The sequence below is a fragment of the Coccinella septempunctata genome, chromosome 7, assembly GCF_907165205.1.
Source record: "Coccinella septempunctata chromosome 7, icCocSept1.1, whole genome shotgun sequence".
In the NCBI taxonomy this organism is placed as follows: Eukaryota; Metazoa; Arthropoda; class Insecta; order Coleoptera; family Coccinellidae; genus Coccinella; species Coccinella septempunctata.
This window is the reverse complement of record NC_058195.1, coordinates 9962236-9972332: the sequence shown is the minus strand read 5'-3', so window position 1 is coordinate 9972332 and position 10097 is coordinate 9962236.

Here is a 10097-nt window from a genome sequence, read left to right as displayed (position 1 = left end):
GGTGGTCCTGCAGCTTTTACGGACAAAGACCTTGTGAATTCGCCAATTTGTAATCAATATAGACTGCCTCATAAGAACTTCCATAGTTCAAATATACTCCAGTTCAAATTTCAGTTATGACAAATAGAATTAAAGAAACGTTAATAATCTCAAATAAGGAAAATACAAGCAAGCGATGATGGGTCCGGCCCTGCATTCGACATAACTGCGAAATTGCAATGTATAGCCCAGCACGTCATGTACACGTCAAATGTTTCCTGTTCAGTCATTATGCATGCCATTTTTTATGTCACACGCTGCTCAACAACAGGACGAAATTGATTAAAGGGCTGTATGTACATCGCCTGATATATTTGCGGATCCGAATCTACTTGTCCGAAATTAATCAACCGGGACTCAAAGGTTCCTAATCGAAATGTCCCTGTCATGCGATTTTTCTATTCCATTTTCACGTCATATCACTTATAGCTGGCGTTCATCAAAATGGTCGTCAAGCAGGCTTCAGGATTTTGAAGGTTGTTATTCAGTGGTGGAAGAAGTGCGAAAGTAAATCCCGAATTGGTGAATCAGTCTTTTCTCAAGGAAATTCTTCCTCTTGAGGTTGTATTACGGATTTGCCTTTGCCAGGAACTGATAGATTTAGGAAGGTTTTCTTCTCAGTCAAATTAGTAAAAAGTAAGTGAATGGTATTACGAGGATATATTGCAAAATTCTTAGCCTACTATAGAACCAAACAAAATTTCAATGTCAAAATATTCTATTACTCAACATAATCTTCTCTTAATGGGATACATTTATTACTGCGAACCTAGACCGTCTATGGAAGTTTGAAAAAAAAAGTTTCTTCTTGCTCTGCAAACCAGACCTCTACAGCTTTTATTACCTCCCCGTTGGAAGAAAATTTACGACTTTTTTTCAGTTGAGGAAAGAAATAATAGTCGGATGGAGCCAAATCTGGTGAATGAGGGGGGTGTTCTAGTAATTCAAACCCTAAATCACTAATTTTTTGCATGGCAACATGAGATTTGTGTGCAGGGGCGTTGTCCAGCAAAAACAAAACACCTTTGGATAGCTTTCCGCGTCTTTTTTCTTTGATATTTTCCCGTAAAGTGGTCAGTAATGTCGAATAGTAATCTCCGGTTATTGTTTTACCCTTATCTGAAAAATCAATCATGATGGCAATCCCAAAAAACTGAAGCAAGAACTTTTCCAGCAGATTTTTGGACACGAAACTTCCTAGGTCTTGGAGTACCAGAGTGTCGCCATTCCATCGATTGTTGCTTTGTTTCTGGATCGTAGAAATGTACCCAAGTCTCATCCATAGAACCAATTGGGTTTAAGAAGTCAACATCGTTTTCAAATCGAGCACAGATCGAACGCGATGCTTCTACTCTTGCACGCTTTTGGTCAACATTCAAACATTTGGGGATCCATTTTGCAGCAATTTTTCCCATGTCCAAATTGATGTGAACTATATGATGAACGCGTTCGCATGAAATATTCAGTGCTTCAGATATCTGTTTTAGCCCAATTCGACGGTCTGATAAAATCATGTCATGAACTGCATCCATATTTTCGGGGACTGACACAGAAACTGGCCTTCCCGATCGGTCATCATCTTCAATGAAAAATTTACCTCTCTTGAAGCTTGCAGTCCAATTTTCACGGTCGCATACGAAGGACATTGGTCACCAAGGGTATTAAGCATATCTTCATAAGTCTGCTTACCTCTTAACCCTTTCAAATACTGGATGATGGCTCGTTACTCCAATTTTTCGATTTTGACAATTTCGGTGGACATCTTCTTTCTTTCGATTTATTGTGTAACTCTGTTTTACTTTTTTGACCTCAAACTTCACACTGACACTTCCAATGAGATATTGTTCTTTACTATGGTAACGTAATATTTTTTATGCATGGAACTGGTCTAGGCTAACTAGATATCAATACATCCTCGTAAGTTTAAATAAGATATATTTCAGCATTTTCTTTCTGAATTCATAAAATTTCCATATATGTATTTCGTTCTCTCAGATCTGCAATCCCAATGGATCTTTACCAAGAAAAAAGTACATAGTATGAATTCAGTGTAATAAAAGTTTCGAACTAAATAAAGATCTTCAAGAACAGCAAACGGAAACCTATAAAGACGTCATACCCCACCTTCTTTTACTCGAGCCATAAATCCCCCTCTCATTTTCCGGAATAGCAAACATCACACAGAAATTTCCTATTAGACGTGACTTCCTGCAATGTTGCCAATTCCACCAACCCCTCGTCGGTCCCTGGGGGTTGGAAATTACAGACATCGTTCAGGCATCGACCACGGCTCTGAAACGTGCCTTTTCTGGACCCACTATCTCTTTAAATATTTATAACCTTTTGTTGGCCTACACATCATCAGCCCGGGTCCTATGTCAACAGGATCCCGGACTACAAGGAACTTCGACTGAACTTGGATACATCTTGGATTGACGACTGTCGAAAATTTAATTTAACTTCCTGATTGTGTTAGATGCTGTCCCATATTGGATGTGAGGGATTCACCTTGTCCGTTTTTTTATAGGAAGGTATGAAATTTTGATCTCGGCATGTTGGGCCATTCGATAGGGACTTTTGAATATTGTTGAAGGTTGTGAGGAGTGAGGAGTGAAAGGTCTCTCAATCGCAAAACCTGAATATGCCACTATTCGTGCAGTAAAATGTTGTTAACCCTAAAAAGAATGACAACTGACAGTTTTTGGTTAGGTATGTAGTCCATACACTCTCCTAAAAGCGGTCTGTTGGCCTCTTGGCCACATGAAATGTCGTTTATGTCAAAACGACGTTACCACAACCATATTCCAACTCCTATATACCTTGGACCCTGTAGAGTACCTACCTATAACAAGAATTAGACCTGTATATAGGGGGAATTGTCTAGGACCGCCTGTCAGAATAGTAGAAAGAAAACGATCATTGTACATACCCGAACGTGTCAGATTTGGATATATGTAGTTAATTTCATGTTGAAAAGTATATTCTCTTATCTGACAATTTAAGCTTGACGAAAATTTGTGGGGGGACGCCAAACTTGCAAAAAAAACGTACATTCTCGAATGCGGTGGATTTTTTCTTATTTTGAAGCTACTGATTCAAGAATAGATAACGGAAAAATATGATCTGACAGTTTCAACAAGGCAACAGAAAACAAACAATAAAAATTGACCATAAAGGTCACAAAAATTAGTTTTTCTGAATTGTCTCCTCTCCTGGGCTTCAAATTGTTTCGGCATTCACCATGAAAGTTTTAGAGCATAAAATTTCCTACAAATTTTGTCCGAAGCATTTTTTTCCACGTTGGAACGTTTTTGAGGTAAAGGGCGATGAATGTACATTAGACTGGGTTTCTACAATGGCCTTGGCATTTCGCAGGTGTGGCTGAGTTCATCGATCTTATCGTCCTCTAACTCGAAAACGGTTAAAAGTATGTGAAATGACAAAAGTTGTATAGAATTTTATTATCTACAACTTACATAATGAATACATAAACGATTAGATGTACAGGAAGGGAGATATATTCAAATAATTCCTTGTTATCATCTTCAAATCGTCAGATTAAGAAAACTCACCCCTAATTAGTGTCAGATTAATGAGTCAACACGTCTGCAACACCGAGAACAACCATCAGTATGAAAATCTGACACCCTCTAATAGATATGTACAAGTAACGATTTTTTTGTATTTTCAAAGGACCACTGTGACCTTCCGTCACATCCGAATTGTCAGTCTCTTGAAAAGTAGCTTCCTTCGGGTCCAATTATCATATCCTCTAAAAATCTGACATGCTCGAAAAAATTTTTAACCATTTTCAACTCTATTGTACGGTCAACCCCACCACGCAAACTGTCAGACTAACATGAATTTATTATCAGAGACACGTAGGGCATACATAGAATCTTAATCTAATGATACGCGCTAGTATGTACACCTGACGATTTTTTTTCACATATTTGAAAACCTGCAGACGCTTTCCCCACCGCTGAAAGTGCATACATTATAGAACCTTTTTTTCTTTCTACCATCTAATCTTCAAAATCCACTAGGTCTCCACGACGCTGGAGTAAATCCCGATTCAGCATCGTCGGCTCCTCAACATTTTTGAGATGTTCACTGATGCAAACACATTGTTGTATCGTGTAATGCCCATCTGAAGACTAAGCTCGGTGTTTTCTATTTGATACAAATCTTGCGTTTATCTTAGGACAGACTTTAAAACGCATATGGAAAATCTTCGTTGATTTCATTGAATTATTACTTCATCTCTCACTTGGTTCATTTGTTTAAGGGTTCTCGGCTTCTACCAGACTTTGAGGGTAAATTCCAGATTCAACAATACTAACCATACTGTCGTAGGTACGAATAGACATCCTACAGTTCCATCTGTAATCAGCTTTAATTATAAAACTCTGGAGTAGGTACATCCAACAATGCACCAGGCATTATCAAATATCTGCCTTCCATGTCTATTCTCCATCCTGTAAATGATAATAATATACCATCCGTATTGGAAGCGTCCATAATCCCTTGATTGAAACACAAATTTCCCGTAATTAATTTGACCAAACCATCAAGGGATTCGTTCCCTCATGAGGAGATTAGTGGCCTGAACTATGGGTATTAGTGCCCCAAACGCTTCTGTACTCTTCCTGTGTTCCTGGACCATAATATGCCGCTCGAAGGAGCCTCGCAAAGGTTCAGTATACAGAGATGCGATCAGATAACCTATCATTATTCAAACATCATGATTCTCGTCTTCGTTTTTAAATCATATCTTGTCCTTTTTCGATTTCCGTACCTTCCTTGAGTTTAAATGTACCGTCCACTATTTTGCCTCTGGTTATATTGACAAAACGATATTTTCCAATCCAAACTTCAGTTTGATATCGTCGGAGAATTCTCCTACCATTTTCAGCATCTGTTGCATTTTGGTTTTTAATAGATTCGAAGAGTTTCAAATCATCCATGTGAAGGAGATGATTCAGCTTCATCATAGTTCTACTGCCGCTCTTGATGGCAAATACGTAGTCCGTAGAATTCAATCTATGTTTGCACCTTTACTGTTCAATATATTTGCCATTGCTGTCTCGATAATTGCTGACATAAGTATGCCTGTAAGAGGTGTTGGAATATGATAAAGATTTGAGGGAGGCCTGTTTAACCTGAAGCGTCTCAGAACAAAAACAAGTACAAAGTTTATCACGGAACTTCAATATGTAGACGACTGCTCTCTTATCGCTAGCAGCTCAGAGGATCTACAGATAATGTTAGGCACCAATAAACACATATAGGAAGCTTTAGACCTTAGACTCAATATCGACAAAACCAAAATCCTGGTAAGCCCGCCAGAAAGCCTTCAAACAGATATCAGCCTGGAGGATGAAACTCTGGAACAGGTCGAGCAGTTCGAAGAATTGGGAAGCTTCATGAATACTAGGGCTAACCTGGGAACGGAAATACACAACCGTATCAATTCAGCATAACGGGCATTCTGAAAGCTGAAAGACAGAGTATTTCAAAATCACGACCTCAATCTGAAGACCGAGACAGCTGTTTACAAAGCAGTGGTCCTCCCAACGCTTTTTTACGGAAGTGAAAGCTGGACGCCCTACAGACGACATATTAAACAGCTTGAACAAACGCAACAACGTCATGTAAGACAAATAATGAACATCAGATGATTCCACAAAGTTTCAAATGCAGAAGTCTTGCAGCGCGCGAGTTGTATAACAATTGAGACTCAAGTAACGACGGTACGACTCAGGTGGAGCGGCCACATTCTGAGGATGAAAGACACAAGACTCCCCGAAATAAATCTGCATGGCGACTTAACAGAGGGAGATCGGAAACCAGGAGGCCAGTATAAGCGGTTTGAGGAAATTCTTCATCAATCCATAAAATCAGTTAATACCAATGATAACTGGGAACAACTAGAGTTCAGATCACAGTGGAGGTCTTTGGTCCACAGTTATAATGGAGACTCGAGAAGAATACAGCAGCGGCCAGATCTGGTTAGTGACTATCCATGCCGGACTGTGGATGGATCTGTATTAGGTCATGGTTGGGTCTTTTCACTCGAAGGAGGGCACAAAGTCGCAAGTAGCCCTAAGAAATTATAAGTTTGAAGGCACCGATAGTTTTGTTTTTGAGTCTTTCTGCAGATTTATTCTCGTTAACGGAAACCTGCAATGAATGAATGAGACAAGAGGGATTCAGGGTTATGAAGAACCACAGAGGGCTGAGCAAATCTCCTTGGAAAATTCCGCGTCTTATTGGAATAGGTCCAGTTGTAATGGGACCATCTGCTGTTTTTACCTGACTAGTGAGCCAGGTTGACAAGGCGTGTTACAGAAGCCTAGGAATTTTGGGATCCACCCTGTAAATGTTCAAGATCATCAAGCTATTCGTATGGTATGGAATCGAATGCTTCTTTATAGTCTATTATTATGATATATGAACCCCTGACTTCTCTAATGATCAACGAATACAAAAAGCATACGTAAATGATTAATCAAATTAGGTAATGAATCGACAAGTTTCCACAAGTTCACAGGTTTTGGCTTCAATCAGTCAAAATTAAAGTTTGAAAACAAAGAACGACTGATTTCCTCACCGAGTCGCTGTTAGACATCAGCAACATCTCGTACAACCTTGAAAATATCCTAAACAGCGCGTCCTATCATAAAACAAAGCTGTTCCGAGTTCAGGATATCCATACGTCTTCGGAATTGACGTGGCCAGTTCATTCCGAGCGAAACCTGCGGAGGGTGCAGAAGAAAATGACCGCTCTCGCGTTTTTTTCCGAGCCGGTTCAAAATTATATCCAGCTGAAACAACCGACCTCTCAACTTTCAGATCCAATAAATCTAGTTCGTGGCCGTCCCATTGCTGGACCCGGAGTGCGCTATCCGTCGTTCTACATAATATGTTCGTAGTCGGTTTCGACCTCCCAATTCAATTCTGATAATTGGTTTCCATTGATATCCACAGTCTTCTTTATGAAGGAAGAATAGGCCACTCTCCCTGTAGATCCGTCTTCCTGAGGAACTTGAGTCTATTTTTCGTCGTGAAATACTCTCTGTATTCTCTGTACCTACCTAAATTGAGAGGTTGTACAGGGTTTTTCACTATAAATTGGCACCCCCTTTACTTCTATTACAAAAATATATACATAAAAATTCTTCAAACAAAATTTTGTGGAAACGAATGAATGGTGGACAATATACTACCAAGGTGAACACATTACAGAGCAGCTGTTTAGCAGAAATATGTCCAGTGTTCCTTGTTTTGTAACCTGGATATAGAATTCAGAGCGCAAATAAGGAACAACTACTATGATCGCCTAGAACAAGTATTAACACATCTCCTTTCTGAAGAGAGCATAGTTCACATTTAGATCATGCAAATATTTGTTGCATATGAGATCTAGATGTAATAGATTTATGTGATATGAAACAAGATATTCATTGAGTTCAATGTAACACTTATACCCTCTCCATGATCTCAAAATGATACATAGCAAATATAGAACAAAGTTACATAAATACGTAGATACAAATTACGTAGATATCATGAAGTCGAAACATGAAATTTACAAAATGTGACAAAATTTGGATACAGCACAGGCACATTCCACATATCGCATCAGACATAACAAAAATAAACCAAACAGTTGATGATTCAATAGAGAATTGCACTCCATAGAGCTCTTCCAAGTCGAAAAGTGGAAAAACAAAACAAAAAATTTTGCCCTAAACTGGGCCGAATATTTGAAATTTTGGATTGAAAATATGGGTTTTCAAACACGCCGAATCTATTACGAGCAATTTCGAAAGCCTATCTCTCTTCTTTCAGATTTTCATCTTGGAAATGGCGTTTTTCAAAAATTGCAATTTCAATCTGCGATATCTCCTGTGATATTCGTCTGATCCAAATGGGATTTCTGGTTTCATAATCAGCATTTCTAAGGCTTCCACCCAAGCACAAAAACTCGAATTCGAAAATTTCGATTTTTTGGGTCAAAAATGAGCAAGGGGTTAGACCCCCCTAAAATGACCTATTTTCTACTCTGTCTTAAAATCAGGATGTTCAATTACTGTCTTCGGATATGGAGTGCATAGAATTTGTTCTGAAGATTCTAGAAAAATAAACAGTTGATGATTCAATTGAGAATTGCACTCCAGAGCGCTCTTCGAAGTCAACTCGAAAATGAAAAGTGGAAAAACAAAAAAAATATTTTCCCCTAAACTGGGCCGGATATTTGAAATTTTTGTATGAGAATATAGGTTTTCGTACACGCCGAATCCATTGCGAGCAGTTTCGAAAGCCTATCTCCTTTCGTTGAGATTTTCATCTAGGAAATGGCATTTTTCAAAAATTGAGAATTTCACTTGAGAATTCGTCAAGACCGAACGGTTGCACCTAGATGGATGAAATTCTCACATTTATTACTAGAAAAGTTGCTCTTTCAGAATATGTATCATCATTTTCATCTACGGTTACTTCTATTGAGAGATAAACGACTCGAAAGCTGACCTTCGAAAAATCCTGAAAAAGATGGGTTCAGTTAAAAATTCGTCAAGACCGAACAGTTGCGCCGAGATGGATGAAATTCTCAGATTTATTACTGAAAGAGTTGCTCTTTCAAAGTATGTATCACATTTCCATCTACGGTTACTTTTATTGAGAGATAAACGACTCGAAAGCTGACCTTCTAAAAATCCTGAAAAAGATGGGTTCAGTTAAAAATTCGGCAAGACCGAACGGTTGCACCTAGATGAATAAAATTCTCATCATTATTACTGAAAGAGTTGTCCTTTCAGAATATGTATCGCATTTCCATCTATGCTTACTTTTATTGAGAGATAAACGACTAGAAAGCTGACCTTCGAAAAATCCTGAAAAAGGATTCAACAGCCTGTATCTTTCAAACCGAAACGACTCGGAAAAAATGGTAAAGGAAAAAAGTGTTTCTTGTGACCTCAAGAATCTACTTTTAAAATGTTCGTACGGTTCAATGACTCACCCAATATAGGCTTATGTAGGTATGTCTCTCTTTTCAAGATTTTCAGTTTCATGTTTTCAAGATTTTTAAATGAAAATAAAAAATGCAAAAAATTTGTGAAATTATACGGTAGGACCTAAGTCGATAGGAAGTTTCCTACATATTTTGACCTCTAGAGTCACCCACCCAAAATAAAAGAACGTTAAATCCGACACTCTGTATAGTGCTAGGGGGGATAGAAAACCAAGAAAAACGTAGTTTTTCAAAAGAATTTATGCTCGAAATCTTTCATAGGGAAAATTTCTGGACATAGGATGTAGGTAATCAAGTTTTTCTATATGTGGATCTATAGAATCATGCCCTGAAAGATATCCGAACATTCAGTATGTATATTCCATGCAATCCTCAATAGCATATTACTTCAAACTGTTGCTCCCTTAAAAATGCGTGGAAAAGACGCTAAAACAACGAGAAAAAGAGGCATCAACCATCAACTTTTCCCAAAATTGGCATTATTTTCTTTATAGAAATAGAGGGTAGAGTCTCTGTACCCTCTATAGTTAGCACTAACCTTCCTCATTAAACAAAAAATGGCTGTCTTAATGAAACCCTCTCCAAATCTTCCTATACCATCAAGATGACTATAAAGCATTCAAAACCTCTAGATTTTCCGTTCTTCTCGCCGCATTTACCCATTCCTTTTGTTAGTTTTTACATCAGTCACGGCTCCAGATGAGCTCTCTGCGAAATAATTTAGGGTCGTCCGAATTCAAAGACGCGCCAAGGTAAAAATCGATTACAACCTTTGCTTCTGGCTGCTTTGTCAGAGAGAGCAGGCGGAGCTGTCTCAAGATGGCCCAGGGAACGAGATTTGAAGAGATAGAACCTGCATAATTAATCACAAGGCAACAAGGGGGTTGAGACACTGCTTCCAGATCTGTTGAAAACTGGATACACATCAAAATACAATCAACTAGAGCACAAACGGAAAAAAATAAAAGACACTCATTTGAATAAATCATCATCCAGACGATGGGGCAAAGCTTTGAAGTGA